The sequence below is a fragment of the Halichoerus grypus genome, chromosome 2, assembly GCF_964656455.1.
Source record: "Halichoerus grypus chromosome 2, mHalGry1.hap1.1, whole genome shotgun sequence".
In the NCBI taxonomy this organism is placed as follows: Eukaryota; Metazoa; Chordata; class Mammalia; order Carnivora; family Phocidae; genus Halichoerus; species Halichoerus grypus.
In genome coordinates, this window is record NC_135713.1 from 133,001,144 (window position 1) to 133,021,475 (window position 20,332).

At 42.4% G+C, this 20,332-nt stretch overlaps 1 long non-coding RNA gene across 1 annotated transcript in view; it reads left to right on the forward strand.

The window, feature by feature from the left end:
* LOC118522898 (uncharacterized) overlaps nucleotides 1–20,332 on the forward strand; it is a 650,767-nt gene that overhangs the window by 228,374 nt on the left and 402,061 nt on the right. The window contains exon 4 of the long non-coding RNA XR_013445856.1: nucleotides 17,772–17,864. This is a non-coding gene — a long non-coding RNA (uncharacterized LOC118522898). The remainder of the gene's footprint in view (nucleotides 1–17,771; nucleotides 17,865–20,332) is intronic.

The following is a 20,332-nucleotide window of genomic DNA, read 5'->3' on the forward strand; positions in this document are numbered from 1 at the left end:
TTCTCGCTCTGGCCTGATCACTGACTTGAGGATTGTCGGTTGGCAGAGCTTGAGGCAAGGGTGTAGCCCAATGTCTTCAAATCTCATGAGTGGGTGCATCACCACCCCTGTAATCTGAGTCTCTGGGTTTTTTGGTTCGTTTTTATTTGTTGGTTTGGTGTTCACCTCTTTTTAATAGACCAGTAGGGAAATTGGATTGGAGATGCTCTGGATTTTCCCACCTCCCTCGATTTTCACAAATTGCACAGTGAAAAGATTTTTCCTCCAATATCACGCTTCCTATATGACTTTCCCATGGTACTTGCCAAATACTTCTTTTCCCCTGCTCGCCACAATGAGTTTCAGTCTTTGTTGTCATGTTTTCCTACTAGACTTTGGGTACCATAAGGACTGAGGCTGTTGTATTTGTACTTGGTGCATGGTACATGGCCACCCACTAAATACTGGCCTGAAAGCACAGATGAATCAATAGCAGGTAACTGGGGAAATCTCCCAGGATCTCATGCAAATGTCGAGTATAAAGAATTAGTCCTGGACATGGAATCCTTCTCCTCTGCTGATGAGGTACACAAAACCAATTTTTTAAATAACTACATTGTAAAGAACATTAGTGGCAGAATTTAGTGGAGAAGCGAGACAGCCCATGTGACAAAGAACCTCTTTTTTTTCTTTTTTTTTTAAAGATGTTATTCATTTACCTGAGAGAGCGAGAATGAGAGAGAGAGAGAGCATATGAGAGGGAGGAGGGTGAGAGGGAGAAGCAGACTCCCTGCTGAGCAGGAAGCCTGATGCGGGACTCGATCCTGGGACTCCAGGATCATGACCTGAGCCGAAGGCAGTCACTTAACCAACTGAGCCACCCAGGCGCCCCGAACCTCTTTTTTTTCTATGTGAAGTGTCAGCTTATTTTGCTGAGTGTAAATTTCTTTGATATGCTTTAACGCAGAGGAAGGAGGCTGGCTTTATTATATAGGCATAAATGCGGAATGAGGAACTTTGAAAAAGAAAAGCAGTTGAAATTCTGTATAGAAAATATTTTAAAAGGCTAATGCCTGCACACTTGTATATTTGGGAATCAAGTGACCATGAAAAGGAAAGAAAAGAGACAGAGAAACTCCTTCCTATTTGTACCAATAAAATGTAAATGCATGTTATTTCCCTATGAACATCATCATATTGGATTTGTAGAGCACTGTTTTCTGGAATTTAAAATGCAACAATCCGTAGAGAGAAAAACTGTTCTTCTGGCAGCCAAACCTGGAAAAAAAAAGGGGGGGGGGGATTAAAAGCAAATACATGTGCCCAAAAAAATTCTTCCTCAACTCACATACTAGAAATCAAACCAATTTTATTTCAAACTATTAACAAGCAATGCCCTGCCTATTTACCACCTGCATTTTCCCAATAATTTATAATTAGAACTCAGCAGTAAGTATTGATTTCCAATTGATGGATATCATCTGTGCCCTAATAAACTGACAGACCTTCAGAAATCTATCCAGGGAGACCTTTAGAATCCATGACATGAGTTAAACATATTTTATTTAACACCAGAGGAAATTTGCATTTCATCTCTCAGGCTTTTACGAAGCTGCTGTAAATGATTTAGCTTAGCTTTTAGATTTCAGAGTCATTTCATTTCAATTTGGGCACACTCTTGTATAATTCTTAGCCTTTGTTCAACCAAACGTAGACGACCGACATTTAGCATGTGGAATAACATGTCAAAAATATGGGATGCTTAAATTCACGGTTTGTGGATTTAGTAAAGATGTGGAATAAAGCCTTTGATGCGTGTAAAAATCACAGTAAAATGTAAGTGAAACCTAATTGTAAAATGTAAATGAGGTTTAATTGTTTACCATGCTCTTGTAACTGGGAGCCTGCTGGATAATATGCCACAGCATCCCCTAGGAAGTGGTAATGCCACGTTCCCTGACATCCGGGGAGGTTTAGCTCCGACAAATGCTATCATTGTTTATGAGCAAATGGGTGGGGCACCTCTTTCAGGAGCGAGATCTTGTGTTTTATGGGGCTGACCACTTATTCGAGTCATGGCCACCGAGGGCAGATGACACATTCACACAGAAAAGGCGAGGTTTTCACACTGGGGAGGCAGATTTGTGTCCTTAAAAGGTACCTCTGAGCCAACTGAGGATCCTGGGTGAACGTATTGTTTTCTTATTTTTCTAATCTGAGAAAAAAAAAGTAAGGTAGAGGAGTCCTCATCATTAAATACTTTGCATTACTAATGTGTCAATTTACCATAACTTCCATTTATATTTTTCTAGCAGAACCAAGTTTTTTTATTTTTTCTTTTTGGTCTTGTTTTGTTTTTAAGGAAGACAGCAACAAACAGGTTTACTATGAAGTGGGTGCCCTTGAGCATTTCTGTGTGGATTTTGTTTGTTTTCTGGAAAAGAAGGATCCTATTAGCAGGTTCATTTGTATAATAATCAGTCATTAAAATAGGCTCTGTGGCAATGAAATACTGCACTTGAATTCCAGCACAAAGCCTTTAAAAAGCTAAAATGTCAAAACAATAAAACTAATTAAGGCAACAAAATAGCTTTTTCCAGCTTAATGACAAGCTGGTCCAAAAACACACTTCAGTGATTTTTCTTTCCTCCAGAGACACTTTAAGTAAAGCAAGGATAGAATTTTCCACCGTCATTATCGAGCCCAGTGTCATCTAGGAACCTAGCCCAACTGAACTGTCTGGCTGAGGAGGTCTACTTTGTCTACTTTTGGCTTCCCCCATTCCTTCTCTCCCTCTCTCGCTCTCCCTCCCCGCCTGCCTTCCACCAACACTGATGAAGATTTCCTATGCTCCAGGCACTGGGGAAGGCTAGCTGACTGAACCAGCTGTGGATCCTGAAGTCAAGCAGCTGATGAACCAGACCGCAAGACAACACATAAATAAACTCTAATCCAGGGGGGAAAGGGAGCATGTTTTCAGATGACAAGAAAATTGCCAGAACGGTATATAGAACTTCTGCAGACCCTGTGCCCCGGAGATCAGATTCAAATTCCACCAGCTTGTTCCAGCATCTTTGTAGGGGCAAGGGCTCTAGTTCAGGATCATAGGTTGGTCCCAGTTGTCACCTCTCTGGAGTCTCTTTGATATGGAACAGTTCTTCACGATGTCTTTGATTTTTCATGAGGTTAATCATATTTGAAGATTCTAGGTTGGTCATTTGATAGGCTGTCTCTTGACTGGGGATTATTCTATGTTTCAATGGTAATCTATTCTTAGTTGAGGTATTACAGAGACTGCTCTTTTTATTACATCCTACTGGGTGGCCCATGATGTCCCTTCTTCCCACCAGTGGTGGTGATGGTTTCGTTAGCATTTGGTTTTATATATCATCTGCCAGGATTTTCCACTGTGAGCTACTTTTTTAAAGAAAATGTGGATTAATTAATATTTTCTGGGCAGGTACTTTGAGACCAGGTAAAATTCTCTTCCTCACTCAGTGTTCCTTCACTAGTTTTAGCATCCTCAGATGTTTCCTGCCTCAGTTAATTTTTACTCTCATGGTTGCTCAGAGATGGTTTTCTAATGCCATTATTCCCTTTATATTTAGTATGTGTTCTTATTAGGTGGCTTTGTGTTACAAGGAATAGCTCTCTCTTATTTATCTTTTCACTTACTTATTTCTATCACTGTTGACACATAGATTCTTATTTCTGTTATTCAGTGGATTAGAATCCATTCCCATTATTGTTTATCTGGATGCCCAGCTTTGGCCAGTGGAACCACCTTCAAGCTTGCTTCTGTGTCTTCTTGATATGACTTCATTATTCTTGGAGCATTTCCTTACATTTTGGTAAGGAAATGATATTCCAGGCTCCTTTGTACCATTACCCTCTGTGCTACAGCCATCATCTTTCTTTCCAAGGGGCTCTGGCACATTTAGGGTGGTCTTTGGAAACCAAGGTTTGGGCCACTAAACGGTCAGAGCTCCCTCCCCTTTTCAGTGGAAAAACTTGGTGTCTCCATACAAGTATGCACATGTATATACATATATGTGCACATTTGCAAATCTATTTTATATTTGTCCATCTTTATACCTAGAAAACCTTGAATCCACATCAATGCCTTCAATTCCAAGCCGACACCACAAGATTCATTGTAGCCCCCCCTTTCCGTGATTGTATCTCTCTTTTCCAAGAGGGAGAATCCTGGCTCTTGTTATTTTCCTCTATTTAGCAATATTCCTCCATTCCTCGTAATATTCCTCTATTTAGTTGGTCAGTCTGCCCTTCTCTGGGGCCATTCTCTGCTCTTTCCTCCCCCTCCCTACCCCAGTCCGGGCCCAGGCCTGCTTACCCCGGTAATCTCCTTGTTCAAGCTTGCCTAATAATGCCTTTTTGAGGAAGGAAGGGAGAGAAGAAGGGAGGAAGGGAGGAAAGAAGGAAGGAGAGGAAGAAGGAAGGCAACACTTTTTTAAAGAAACGAAGAGAATAGGAAGAGGAATGGTGGGTATTTGTGGTTGATACTTGATTTCTTGGTGTGTCAGCATGCTTTCATTTTCAGTACAGTTGATTTTGATCTGATGGCTGTTATGGTTGTCATGTGTGCAAGATCAGTCAGTATTGATGCATGGAGCAGTCCCTAGACTCCCCTGTGTATTTCTCACCGTATATTCTGGTAGCCACCAAGCACTCATTCAAGAGCTCGTGGAACACACAGACCTTTCTGATTATTCTTGTCATGTTCTGGTCTAGAATATCCATAATCCTTATTAGTCAGCAAGAAGATTAATTTGTTTTCCTAATATTAGTCAAGACTTAAATTTGAAATAAAAACTACAGTTATCATTGGAAGGAAATCCCTGTGAATCATTGATCTGTCTCACATCCCCTGTCTCATAGGGAGATGGAGGAAGACCCCATTGGGGAGGTATCTGAGCTGGGTCTTGATGGAAAGGATGGATGTAGAGCCATGTTTCTTCAGAGATTTCTTAGAGCATTAATCCTAGGACATGGGCTTCAAAAAAGTGTTTCGTGATCAATAAATTTGGTGAATATGTTATACTAAAAACTTACCTTAAAAAAATCCCAAAAGGCCCTGAGAAGTCCTTTAGTAAAGAAATTTGCTAAACATCACTTTACTCAGCTTTGCCCATACTTGTTTAATCACAATTCTTCGGTGATAATTAACATAAAAATGGCTTACACACATGAGGAAAAGGTAATTTAAAATGAAAATTGCGGGGAGGGAGCACTTGAGTATTCCAGGTTGGCAGAAAAATCTGGTGCGTGGTAGCATAGGCAAGGTGAAAAGTCTTGAATTCAGGCTCAACATTTTGAACTTTATCCAGACTAATGTATAATACTAGGCAATTTTTAAGTTGTCTGCACTGACTGTTTACAGATTTGAGGAGAAGAAAAAACATTTGTTGAGTGTCCCCTGCGTCTCAGCTACACACACACACACACACACACACACACACACACACACACACACACACACACACCACTTAAACTACCTAACCCCACAGAGCTTATATTAACAGGACTTTACTTCTCTATTGTCTTTAATAGCATAACTACTCTTCCAGGAGAATCTTGCACGGGTAGATAACTTGATTGTTCATTATAGGAACTTTCCAGAAAGACTCATCAAAGACTCATCAACTCTTGGAAAGGATCAACAGTTTACAAAGTCCCAAAATTCTTTGAATTCCTTGCCGCAAAGATCCTTGCCTTGCTGTTTCCACTTGAAGGAGATCAAAATATGCCACCCCAAACATGCCACTTTGGCGTAAGGATTATTCTGAGTGAAAATAATTGAGAATCAACAGAAGCAGAGAGAAGCCAACTCAGAGCTTCCCTTATCTAACTAAAAGCAGGAACTTCTGGAAAATAAGGCTGCCATAAATTCCTTCTTTTGGGCAGATTTACTCCCAGAAAGGAGAATGTGAATAAAACTAATCCAAATTCCTTCTCTGGGGGAATTTTATGGCCCTGAAGGAGAAAGAAAGACATCCCCTACTTTATAGATAGCCATTATTACAAACTTTCTTATCTCCCCATTGTTTTCCTAAAAGCCTCTGTGTCTTTCTTAAACATATCTGTTTTTCCCACAAGAAGCCTGTTCTCGCATTTCCCTTTCCCCTGCTAAGTTAGGTACCTAAGCCTTTGACTTTAATTATTTAGTGAATCAGCTACTACTGTTGTTGGCTTCCATGTGCAAACAAATAAACATTTTTCTCCTGTTCATCTATCTTTTGTTAGTTTAATTCACAGGCCCCATCACTAAGCTTGAGAGAGTAGAGGAAAAGATATTTCCTCCTTATACCCTAGTCCTAAACTGTTATATCATGATTCTCACCCAATCCTATTGAGGCTGCCTACTGACAGACTGTGGTAAGCAATAAACTCAGCTTTGTTTTACCAGCAGGGTTTGTGGGTGGTAAATGGGGAGCCAATGCTCAACATTCTCTATATCCATCTACCATCTGTCTATCTATCTATTATCTATCTATCTATCTATCTATCTATCATCTATCATCTATCTATCTATCGATCGATCTATCGATCGATCTATCATATTATCAGTTAAACCATTTTTAAACCAAAAACTCCCAACATATTTAAACTGTTAAATAAGGAGATGGTTATTGGAGAGGATCCTTTCACGGTGCTATTCAGCAATGCTACTTGACCTCTCTGTCAGTATCTCTGGGTGGAATACTGGTCTCAGTTTGGCTAGCGTCATTTCGTGGTTAGGAGAAAAATAATGGAAGACTCAGAAGGAGTATCTTCTCTTCATGACAGAAATCAAAGGCCTGGAATGGACCCAGAAGCAGTGTGAGATTGGTAAGCTTCCTGGAGAAGGCTTGTCTGCCTTGTAGGCTGTAGAAGAGAGCCTGTTGAGTAGAAAAGTCCATGACAGGCAAGTCTAAAATTTTTTAAGGAAAAAAAATATATAAGCAAATTGCTTATATATCCAACAAAACAAAGCAACGGTTAAACAAACAACAAGAAACCAAAGTTATTTATTTTAATTTAAGCTTAATTCAGTGGATGCATTTTTTCCCTTGTAGCTTCAATGAGATGTTTGCAAATATATTTTCTTTTTTGCAAGCGATGTATATTATGTGAGGACTTCTTCCCCCCCACCCAGATTCATTTCTCATAAACATGTTCAGTACCATTCTAATTTTATCATTTACAATTCTTGATTTTTGTCTTCTGGGAGCCATGAGGCCTTCCTAATCCAGAAAGATTTGCAGATGTACCTTGTAGGGATTTCTCAGGCAGACCATCCCTTGCCCTCACTGTTTCCTTGCCTCTAAGTCCATGTGTTTGATCTCTCTCCCCACAGATGCATCATTTTGAGACCTGGCTTCATTTCCCTCCACTTGTTCTATCTGTTCTTGCAGTGAAAGCTTCAACCTTCAATTGTTTATTTTCCTAAGTATTTGAAAAAACAAGATGACATGGTTAATGGTCACATGGAACAAGTTTTTGAGGTTCTTAAAGACATTTAAGAAGCAAGCATACACATATTGTGTATTTGCAAACTTGGGGAGTGATTATTTTAGCAAGAATGTTGTCCTGATTATAAGACAAAGACCAGAGCCCTGGCACTTTAGTTTGATTATTTCTTGGAAGATGAAAAAATTTAATCCATCATATTTGTTAGATAACAATCCTATCTTAGTAATACACATTATATTTCTTTGGAAAAGGCTCTCTAACATAATAGAATGATGACCACACTTAAACTATTTAGTGTTTATCTACGCTTTACTTTTTCTGTCATATGTGGTTTGTTCACATCCTGCTTTTATTTGTCTCTTGGGTTATTTATTTTATGTATTAACTTGTGAGAACATTTTATGTAGTAAGGAAAACAACCCTTTGTATCTCGTGCACATACACATATTTTTGCCAGTTTCAGAATGCAGAATTTCTGTATTTTTTTATATTTTTGTATTTTTTGTATTCAGATTTCTGATCATTTATTCTAGATTCCTCTTAAGCTTTATTTATTCATTTCTTTAGAATGACACTTCCATATCCTGAAATTAGAGAGTAATGTACATTTTGTTCTGGCTGGGTTGGGTTTGGTTTCAGTTCTGTTGAAACTCTGAAGTTTTAGTGAAAATTGAAAAGCTATTTTAGCTCAGAGAGGTTGTTTAGCAAAATGGGAGTTACTAGAAAAGATAATAAGAATGGAAAAATTTTGTTGTCAGAAACTTTGAGCTCATTGAGTTTGGTTGAACCAACATTAATTTACTGTCGGCTACGCAGATGTTCTTTTGATGGATCTTCGAAGCCAGTGGTTCTCAGCTTTGGCTAGACATTAGAATCTCTTGGGAAGCAGTCCATTTTTTCTGTTGGCTGGGCCTTCCTTCCAAGGATTTTGATTTAATTGGTCTAGGTGAAGTGTATGCATCAGTTTTATTTTATTTTTTCTTAAATCTTCTTTGGCCCTTCTAATGTGAAACCACGGTTGAAAACCAGTGTAATCCATTTTTTTTTTTTTCATTTCTAGAAATAGAAGCTAAAGCTGGGCGGGGACTCACGACATGGGAGCTTAGGCAAATGCTGATAGTTGTTGTCCTGATAGTTGGTCCAGCTTTCTTTCTCTTACTTCAGTTTTTCTTGTCATTGTGAGGTCGTGGGCAGGAGAACCTGAGGACAGTTTCCCTAGTTTTGAAGGCCTTCCTTTTCCCCTCACGTTGGTGGGCAGTTGGTTTCATGATGACATTCATTTTCTCCTAGTTCGTTTTCCAGCTATACCTGTCCTGTCAAAGCTTTGTGTTAATATTCCCCTCCCCATCCTCCTCCAAACCCACAAAGAGAAGCAGACAGACCTAGAAAGCTAAGTATTTATTGCACATTTTCATTGATTCCTGAAGCTCTGCCCTCTCTTTCCCTCTCAGAGTTTGGCAATGGATTGAAAAGAGACATGGGATAGGAAACAGATGGATGAGGGAAGAAATGGAACAAGACCTTGGGACAAGGCAGCAGCTGAGCTAGAATACACACCAGAATGATCCACTTCCTTCTGCCTTAGAGTTTCTTGTTCATTGCCAATGTGGTGAAGCCCTCTTACACCTGGGGGTGTGGGAGGAGGGAAATGTTGGCCAGAAGCAGAGGGATCCAGGGGCATGGATTTATGAAGCTCAGGTGCCTGAGAAAGCTGAAAATGATAGTACCACAGCTCTGCATTTTTGGAGGCCCTGTGACAGCTGATACGGTGTCTCAAACCATCTACGTTCTATGCGTTAGAAACTATTAGAAACGAAGGTAGCCTTAGAAAAGTTGTATCTGACTTCTTTGACTTCCAAATAAGATGAATATTCCAAGTAGATGATCCAACTAGATGTCCGTGCTGTAGCAATTTTGTCTATTTTATTTACTGTCATAATCCTGGTACTTAGAACCGAGCTTGACACACAGAGTTGGAGCTCAACAGATTATTTGTCAAATGAATGAATGAACATCAGATCCAAGTCCTAAAGTCAGGTTCCCCCCGGGGGGGTCAGGCAGGATGGAGGACGACAGAGTAGCAAGACGCCGTGGACATCAAAAAGGCTATGCGTAGGTGTTTTTTATTTCTTGTCTTTTATTTTTTCCTAAAATGCTGTGTTAGGCAAAGTGCTGAAGACCACATGGCGTACGGAGCAGCCAGTCCGTGATCTCGGTACCTGATCACTGCTGTATTTTTGTAATTCATGAGTTGAGATGAGAATGAAGGCAAGCCCCTGTGAGTACTCTTACTTCTCCATGTTGCAAGGATTTCCACAGGTTGCTTATATCCTAGAGCTCAGCGTTTCAAAGCTGGATGAGGCCTGAGAGATTATGGGCACAACCATTTCATGTTTTAATGATGAAGCTGCCGCCCAGAGAGGTTAAGTGAGGTATTCAAAATGAAACAACCTGGTAAAAGCGAACTGTTCTGGATCCAGGGGACTGGGATCCCAATCTGGCATTATGGCTCCCACGTCATGCTGACTAGGCACTTTATGGAAAAAGCTTTATTGCATTAATTCTCTAAATGATCATTGCTTAACTGGAACCATGCCTGCTTTTATTTTAATTGAGATTTTATTTTCGCCTGCCTGGGGCAAGGAGAGCATTATGGTATTTTAAATGAGAACCAAGGAATTACCTGCACTTCAAATATTAGCAGTTACATTCTGCTAAAGACGCATGTGGACTATCTATTAGAAACATGTCGTAGGTAAACCAGAAACATTTCACACTAATTGTTATAAGCGTATTATCCATCAAAATGTAAATTTCCCAAAGAGGGCTTTATGTGGCTCATAATTTCCTTTATTACAAAATGGACTTGAAAACTCTGGCTGGCTCCTTGTCCTTATGTAAAACCTTCATTTCCTGTGGTGCCTCCAATTTATTTTTCCACAGCTTTAACAGCTTTCACACTGTGATTTTCTATATCTGTTGCAAATGTTCAACAATTTACAGAGAAAATTTTAGTCCATGGCTCTCTGCTTTTAGCTTTTCATGTATAAAGATTAAAGAATGAATGTGCAATCAGCAGATATATAGAAAACATCTCCTGCTAGAATAAAATAGATGGTTCAACTTCTGAAACCCCAATGGAATTTATAATATCTACCTACAGCACTTCCTCTCTTTTGTATTGCGCCTTCTGATAAATAGGCTCCCAGAAGAGACAATTTGGGAAGCTGGAAAGTACTTTATTTTCCTTTATAGCATGACATAGCGTTGTCCAGACCTTGCAGGTGGGAGAAACATCGCAAGCAGAAAGGCAGGAGGAGACCTAGGGGTGAGAGTGACTGACAAATCAAAAGAAACTTTACACCGCCTAATGCACACCTTCAAGGCTAACGCTCTTTTGGAAAAAAGCAAAGAATTTGAGATGACACCTCGAATGTTGATTATCAGCTGTTGCTACCTCAGGACTTAAAAACATGGTAATGCAGTCAGGCACATGCCGGCATGTTACTTAGAGGCAAAGGGCTGGTGGTTCCTGATAGTGTATGCAGTTGGGGTGTGTATGTGTGTGTGTGTGTGTGTGAGAGAGAGAGAGAGAGAGAGACAGGAAGGCGGTGTTGTGGGGGAAGATTGAGAGACAGAGTTTTTTGCATTTCTTTAGTAAAAACGCCAGCATGTGTAGAAATGGTTTCTGTTGAGGTTGGATCTATAAAAACACAGCTAAGACAGAGGGAAGGAAGTCTTCAGCCTGTCCATTTGGCTCTGACCTATCTACATGGGAAACCTGCATACCTCTCAGGCTGCAGGGGAGCTCTAGTGTGATTTCCAGTCCAGCCCATCTGCACCTGCTCTGCCTGACCCAGCCTCTCTTAGAGAAACAAGAGCTTTTCTTCCAGAAATGCATGAATATGAAAGCTTTTATTTACATCTTGATTTTGCCTCCTTTTTACTTGGGGGACCTAAGGGAATCCATGCCCTGCTCCAGGGGTTCTAACCCAGCTGCTCTAAGCCAGCACATGCATTTGAAAGCACATTTTCACCACCAGGTTATCAGTGCGTTGGGTGCAGAACCAGTGGGGACTAAAACAGTAGTTTTATGGGCTTAGTTGTCCCCCTCAAAATTCATGTGTTGATGTGCTAACCCCCAGCACCTCAAAATGTGACCGTATTTGGAGATAAGGCTTTTAAAGAAGTAATTAAGGTAGAATGAGGTCGTATGAATGGGACTTAATCCAATCTGACTGATGTCCTTAGAAGAGAGGAAATGAAGACACGTATAGACATAGGAAAAGGACCACCAGGAAGAAGACAGCCACCTACAAGCCCAGGAGAGAGGCCTCAGAAGAAACCGGTGTTGGGGACACCTTGATCACTGACTTCTGGCTTCCAGAACTCTGAGAAAATACATTTCTTTTGCGTGGTCCACCTAGTCTGTGGTACGTTATTATGGCGGCCCTTGCAAACTATTACAATGAGTTTCAAGAACATTATTAGCTTAATTTAAAATTATTTTAGATGATGTTTGACCTTCTACTACGATTCTCATATCTGGGCCCTCCTTTATGTGTCTACTGCTATTATACTTTTAAAGACCACCTTCTTTTTTTTTTTTTTTTTGGCCTGGAATACAGTTGGGCAATAGTGAGAAGGTACGGGTTTGGGGTTGGGAGGAGCCTTACAATCAGTATGATATAAGGAATTGATAGGGAAGGGAAAGGTTTGGGAGAAAATTCTCATGTCTGAGGAGCCACATCTCTCTCTACCCTTCCCATCTACTACCTGGTGGTTAGGAGTCTGGATTGTGTGAGAAAATTGTGCACTATTGGTATTATAACCATATCATAATTTACAGTAATTACATATGTGAGAGAAGAATATATGTGCAGATGGAGGGATCACTTAGCTAAAACTGATCTGAGATTGAGGTTTAAGTTGGATGTTGACACCATGCCCCAAAGACAGTGATGTATAGACACCCTTTGCCATTCATATGATGGTCCACTGATCAGCAGCATCAGCATCCCTTTGAAATTCTTTTAAAATGCAGAATCTTGGGCCCTACCTTAGAACTACTGAACCAGAATTTGCATTTTAATGGCATCTCCAAGTAATACAGATTAAAATGTGATCATTATTAATGTATAGTATCAAGTAAGAAACACCTGTCAAGGGAAGGATCCCATTGTATGGAGACGATGAGTAAGATGGTCTCACAAGGCAGCTGGTGCAGCTAAATCCCATCTAAGGTACTGGGTTCAAGAGCTGGGGCCCATAGTTTAAGCTTCTTTTTGTCACTACCAGGTTTCTCCAAGATGGAGCGGGTCAACAGAAGCTTCCTTCCAGGAGTTTCTGGAGTGTTCTAGTGATCCACCCATCTTCCCATGAGCTCAGAGCCACAAGGACTGAAATTTGCCCTTTCCCAGTTATTCATTATATACAAGGTTGACCCCTGAACAACATAGATATGAATGGCATGGGTCCATTTACAAGTGATTTTTTTCAATAAATACAGTCCTGTAAATGTATTTTCCTTACGATTTTCTTAATAACATCCTCTTTTCTCTAGCTTACTTTATTGTAAGAATACAATATATAAAACATAGCACATACAAAATAGGCATTCGACTCTTTGTTATTGGTAAGGCTTCTGGGCAACAGTAGGCTATTACTAGTTAAGTTTTTGGGGTGTGTCAAAAGTGATATGCGGATTTTTGACTGCATGGGAGGGTGGCACCCTAACCCCTGCATCGTTCAAGGGCCTCCTGTGTACATCTCCTCCAGCTCCGCTCTCTGGATCTAATAGTGGCATGTGAGAGTGTGATGAGTGATGGAGAAGCTGGAAACCTCAGGGAATGCTTTTCTTACATTATTTTATTCCTGACTGACCTCAGGGTAAAAATAAACTCCTTGAAGGAAAATGAAAAACATTTGATTAATGAAGTGTTTTTTTTTTTTTTTCCAAAACTCCAAACAGTGAGGCCTGGAAAACATGGCGGCGGGCACCGCACTTGAGTATCACCATTTTCCTGTTCACTATCTTTAAATCAGAATCTCTTTGGTGTCCAGTGCTTGGCTTGTATGATTGCATGCTCTTACAACAACCCTGTAGTTGTTGCCATTTTTGCATGTCTGGAGGGAAACTGAAGTTCAAGGGCTGACGAGTCCATTGCCAGAGTCGGGAGTCTAATAGAGCACGCGTGGCAGAGACTGTAGTGCCTGTCCTAAGCTCTGTTTCTGCCCATCTGCCGTTCCTTCTCCCTCCTCTGTCCTCCCCTCCTTTGAGAATGTCCTGCTGCATATCCACAGTGAGAACCACTTCTTTCTGAGCTCCGGTTTTCTCATCTCTCCCTGTTGGAAAGGATACTCTTTGAGGATCCTTGGGGCAACCCTTGGGGGGTTGAGCTCACCCAACCAATGGGTGGCTCATTCAGTTGAGCAGCCAACTCTTGGATTCTGCTCAGCTGATGATCTCAGGGTCGTGAGTTCAAGCTCAGTGTGGAGCCTTAAGATTTTCTCTGTCTCTCTCCTTCTGTCCCTCCACCTGTTGTCTCTCTGCCTCTCTCTAAAAAAAAATAATAATAAATAAAGGGCAACCCCACACTAGCCACATTTAGCCACTTAAGTCTTAAAGCTGGTTCAAATAGCACATCTTTAAATGTAAAGAAAGAAAAATAACCGTGATGGGTCACCCAGGTACACAGAGAAGAGAGCCTGATATGATTCCCCATGTGCCACATCTCCCTTTTCTTGTCATCCTTTGTCCCTGCTGGATGGGCTAAGCCTTGAACGATGACAGGGGAAGGGCTGTGGGGCACAAGGGGACATGGGCAGGGAGGAGGCGGCAAAGGAGAAGGAGCTTTAGAGAGGAAGGTGCAGAGCAAAAACAGGAGCTGGGCACTTTTCTTAGTCCCCTAGTGACTTCAAAAGTTGAATGCTAGATTATATCAAAGAAATTATTTATATAGCATCTTTTGAAAATGGAAGACAAAGGAACAGTTGGTGAGAGCAGGATGTGGGAAGTGGGAGATGTGCCCAAACTGGACATTTCCTGTTTGACAATTTTGCTTCCCAATTAGGAAGCTGTGCATTTCTCCTTCTTTGGCATCACATGAAAAAAATCTGGCACAACTCTTGCGGAAGATCATCAGCAAATATTGCTGATTGAATCTTTTTCCAGAGCAAAGACTGTTCCTCACGTTAATGACAGGAGTATATGAGAAAAAGAACAAGCAACCTTTGAAGATCCTGATTTACTGTATCTTAACACTTAAAGACTTGAATCGAGAAAGTAGACATCAGTGTGGTCAAAGCAGAGATAAGGCTGAATTTGGATATTGTTGTAAAAAGCAAGAAACAGATAATGCCAGTAATATATAATGGTGTCTATCACTGCCTTCTAATAAGGTATTGCCCTATGGAGACTTTGATCCTCCAAACCAAACACTGGGAATACTTCAGCCCAATATATCATGTTAGTAGAAATGCAAAATAAAGCCTAGATTGGATCAGATAAGAGTTGTTGCCTCCCTTTCTAATGAGAAGCCAGAGGACAATTAATGAAAGCTATGTAAATGTGCTCCCAGCTGTTAAGATTACAAAGAGAGTTCAGGGCTGGGGATAAGGAATCGGGAGAATAGGATCCACAATCAATTACAGAGAAGGTCCTCCTATCTCGGACAGGCACACACATTTTGATAGCTCATCAGGGAACCAATTGCATCTAGGCGCCTTTTGGAAGAAAGATGTAGGAACATGCTCCCTCCTATTTGGGGAGTGATACAAGGGGGCTATTTTTGAATGATTAATTAAAGGGAATCAATCTTCATTGCTTTGCTACTGACGTGAAAAGCGCCATCCCTGTGTAATAATCGCATGCAATTATTCAACTACCCCTTTGGCAAGGACAACGTAATTAGTCCTGGTGGTGTCGAGAGATTCTTTTTATTCCCAACAAATTGGCAGTTTTAATCAAGTGTTGCTGGAAATTTATCATAACACAGGGAAAACAATAGGTGAAGGTACAGGGCCCCAAGCTGTGTGACTCCTATCTACAATGGTACAAATTTACAATGCTAACAACATGATAAATACTACCAATCCGTGAATGCGTTGATTATAATTTCATATCAGCACCAAGCCTTGGCAGTTCTTATTTGTTTAGAAACATGGCTGTAACCCTTTTGGTGCTGCCTTGCATGTGTTCGCTGGGGAAGCTGAGGTGTACGCCCTGGGCGCCCGTGGCCCGGAACTTGGACGGTTTCAGAGTACAGGGCACAGGGCAAGCATCCAGAAATGCCAACCTACTCCCTGGAGCCCGGGAGTGGCTGATAGCCGCCCAGATAAGATGACAGGCAGACTCACCTCGTCCTCTTCCGTATTTTACTCCAAAGAGCCCTCGGCAGGGCTGATCGTCCAGGGATCCGAAGACGCGCCTTCTTCCCACTCTCTCTTTTCCCTCCTTCCAGGTGTTTTCATGACTCCTAAGACCTTTGCTTAAAAATAATAGCTATTCATCGGGCACTTAATGCCTGTCAGGTATTATATGAAGCGATTTATCTGTGTCTCTGTAACACTTTGTATGGGGGAGTACTGTAATTTTTACCATCTCTGGTTTTTATGGATGAGGAATTTGAGGCTTGGAACATGGAGGGCCGTAGAGCAAGATCCCAAACCGGGTGGCTCTGTTCCACAGCTGCCTGCTTATCCACCATCCCCTATCACCTCCTACGCTCGTAGGTGATGTGCTCCTTATTCTTAGAGGTCTGGCAGTAAAAAGGCAGACCTACACTGTATGCCTCAACTTGAGCTACAAGGACACTGCCTACCTTATCTCTGCCTTTGTATTCAGAGAAGAAATCAAGGCTATTACTTTCAGGGGCTTGCATGTTTTACGGTGTGCTTCCATAACGCGCGTATATTTCCGTGGGGGTGGGGCAGGAGATTGAAAGGGTCGCTCTGCAGAAAACCAGAATTGCTGAAACTTACCTCATCACTAAGAATCACCTAGGGTCCTCGTTCCAAATGAGGTTCCCAGGGCCCGACTCCACATCTACCTACTCAGATCCCTGAGGAAGGGCTAGGGAAACTTGTTAAGAAAGTACGCCAGGTATATCCTATGATCATGCTCTAAAGCAGAATATCTCGGAGTGTGTTCTCCTAAGAGTTAGTCTCATGAGATATTAATCATTATGAGGGGGGCGCCTGGGTGGCTCAGCGTCTGCCTTCGGCTAACGTCATCGTCCCAGGGTCCTGGGATCGAGCCCCACATCGGGCTCCTTGCTCCGCTGGAAGCCTGCTTCTCCCTCTCCCACTACCCCTGCTTGTGTTCCCTCTCTCGCTGTGTCTTTCTCTGTTAAATAAATAAATAAAATCTTAAAAAAAAAAAATCTTTATGAGGAAAATATTTTCCCTGGTCAGATAATTTAGGGATCTATGGATTAAAAGAAATTTAACAAATTTCTTCTAAGAGTCTTCAGATTTGATGCCTAGTGAGAATTTCAAGGGGAGACCGGTAGTCACCTGCTTGCCTAAATCCTTTGGCTATGGATCTCTCTCCTCAAGGAGCAGCATCTCCCAGGACTAGGGATTTGCAGAGTATACTCTGGGAGATCCAGGCCCAAAGGATGCTTAATGAAATAAAAGCATCACCAGGAAAACTTTAACTGCCAGCTTGAGCGGTTATGGAATCATTTGGAGGCATAATCGCTAGTATCTCTTCCCTCAAGGTATTTTAAGGCAGTTTCTGGAAAACGTTTATAAGGAAACAGTGACACGTATATCCAGAAATTAGAGAGTGTGCTGAATTTGCTCATTTCAGGTGAGCTTGAGAAATGTATTAAATATTTATCTGATGTGAGATTTTCAACAGTGTGTCCTTAGAGCCGTGCTGGAACGGTCCTCAAGAAATAAACGGTGATCCAATTTTTCTTTTTCTATCTCCGCTGTCATAGTAGTAGCATAGGCTGAGGGAATAAAAGTGGTTATTTAAAGGCTGTTTGGGCATTCGGAAGGAGTCTGGAATCCTAGGTTGAAAAGGGTTTGAAACATATCTCATAAATCAAAGGATGTTAGCCCAAATCCCATTGCTAAAAGGTGAGCCCTCTTCCAAACAAAATCTAAAAGCTCTGAGAAGTCGCGATCAGCACAGTTAACACCAGAGTAGCTGATTTCTGGCCTTTGTAAAATGCAGTGTGCTTAAAGGGGGCTTCAGGAAGGAGCACATCAAGAGCTAACTCCCAAACCCAGCAGAGCTCATTTGTGGGCAAGGCCTTGTCAGTTGCTGCCTGATCTCACTTTCACTTCTTTGTTCTACTTGCTGCAAGAAGGAACATCTGGCTCAGAGCCTGGAAAGCAGACTGGATCCTGTCATTGCACCTGCCCCAGGAGGAGAAGGAGAAATACTTTACTGACAAAAGGTAGGATTTTCAGAGCCGCATTCCCACCCATTAAAGCAGCTTGTTTGATCCCTTCAAAGCTCAAGATCAAAGGGAGGCTTTTCCGGAGCTGCCAACCCATAAAGCTCCAGGCAAAGAGAAGGACCTCTTTGTTTTCACACGGCCAGGTGGACTCGCCATGCCACTTCCCAGCCGCGGGAGGGGCTGTGGACAGGTTGAAGGGTTGTCTCGAGTCTGGCTGGTGCCATTTGGATCCCGGACCTTCTCAGGAAAGCAGGAATTACTCTAAGAAGAACTTGGCAGGTCACAGGCGCTCTTCGACAAAGGACCTCCTAACGCCTCTCTCTTTCCCCGCCTCCACCTGGCGGACAGGTTACCAGCATTCATTTTATTCCCTAATCGCAAAGGCATGGCCACATTTCTGTGTGCAAGGAGAGCTCCCAGGACCTGGCCTTCCCTGTCATTTATTGAACCCAATTGTGAGAGCACAACCCTGTCGTTTTGGTGTATTTACAAATCTCCATTTTATGTGGCGTTTGCTGGTGTGGACTATAATGGAATGTATGAACCAGGGAAATGAACTTGGACCAAGTTCCCTGAGAAAGTGTGATGGGAGGATTCTGAGCCCCCTCAGCCTGTCGCCGCCTCCCTGCCAGTAGCAGAGCCCTCCTGGCCTCAGGCCACTGCCACATGCTGACTCTGGCCACGGCTCAAGGAACGGCGGCCGTGTAGAGTTTTTTCTAGAAGAGAGGTGGCCAGATTGTGACTTTCTCTGGCAAGGGCTACACGGTGCCGTGGAAGAGTTTTGCTTTTAAAGTAATAACAGCCTCCTCCCACACATAAACATTTATAAGCATCTCCAGAAAAACCCTCCCAGCCCCTGGGACAAACCCAGGACCGTGTAGAAAGTAACCATCTTCATGTTTTCAGCACAGAACCTACAGGAAGAGATAGAGGTGGAGGTTCAAAGCAGTTACGAGTTTGGAGGGGAGAGGAAAGAGCAAAAATTACTGCTGGATACCTGAAAATAGGGACAGAAACCAGATGAGAAAAAAAAACCCAAGGAATGGAATAAAAACACCACCTTCTGGAGATAACAGTAGACGGGGAGGGGGGCGGCGGTTGAGGGGTGCAACAGGACCAAGCCTGCTCTTGGTCCAGGGATGTGTTGTACCCTGGGGCAAATTTTTCCCATAGAAAAGAATCTCCCTGGAAACACATCACAGGATTCTGTAGACAGAAAGTGACCGAAGCATGATTTTTTTTTTTTTTTTTTTTAGCTTGGACTCTTTTTCTAGGTCCTGAGTCTGAGGAGCTGTTAGAGAGCAGATGAGCAGAGAAAAGCTACACTGGCTGAGAGAAGGTTAGCTGAGGGTCAGCTCCCGCCTTAGAGAGGGGAAATCACCCATGACTCTGGAGGGAGAAGGTATGACAGAAGGAGTGACAGAGAGGTCACAGCTGCGAGATGGGAAGCAGTGAGAGACGTGGACAGTGGGGAGCAAAGTCGGAAGTGGAGGAAGCCATCCCTTCCCCACGCATCTCCTTGGGCAGAGTCCTCATCTGTGAGAGGAAATCACTGTGGTTTTGGAAGTCACTGAGTCACTGTCCTCCCCTGGGCTCCGCCTGTGCCATCGTTCTGCTCAGGTTTCCCCAGCTGGACAGTTGTGGTAGCAAGAGGGAATGAGTGGCTAGATGGTCCTATGGATCGTCCAAAGTCTGTATAGCTTGATCCCCTGCGGAAGCAGAGGGAAAGAAGGAGAAGTGGTAAATGTCAAGACTTTGAGATATAAACAGGGCCTTTCACCAGCTTGGAGAGAGCAAGCTAGGACACAGAGGGGTCGAATTCAGGGTTGGGCCGTATGGCTGGCTCTCTAAGCATCGTTAGGAGAATAGCAGAGCCAGGCATCCTGCCTCGGTGTTCTCCTTGGCATCGTAAGAAAGCAGGCAGGGGTTTCCCCAAAGGTAGACCTCTCTTGGATCTCATTTTTCTGTCCATTGGAGGTAGTGCTTTAGCAGGTTCTTGGCCTCAGTTCAGAGTCTGGGCACCCCATGTAGGGGATGTTTACTCTTAGCCCCTGGTCCTAATATGTTGAGTTTTGGGAGAGATCCTCTGTTCTCCCCCCCAAAATGCAGTCCTTTCTCATAGGCGAAAATGAAAGAGACCCCTCTCTTCTTTTTTTGATGCACCCACTCTGAGAGTATTGAAGCTAAAAAGCACTGTAGTTTAGTTGTTTACTTGTTTGATCAACCCCCTATGAGGAAATTGAGGCCCGATGAGTAGTTGATGTGCTCAGACCTGGCATGATGTGTGATGGGTAAGAACGTGGTCAGTGGGTGTGGCCACTTAGCACATCAGGAGGTGGCTCCTCAACAAGACGAGAACCCTGTCCATCTACAGATGTGCATCATTGCATCCCCATCGCTTAACCATGGTCCTGGCACATGGTGGGCAACAAAAATATTCGTCTCTTACAACCTACATTTAATCC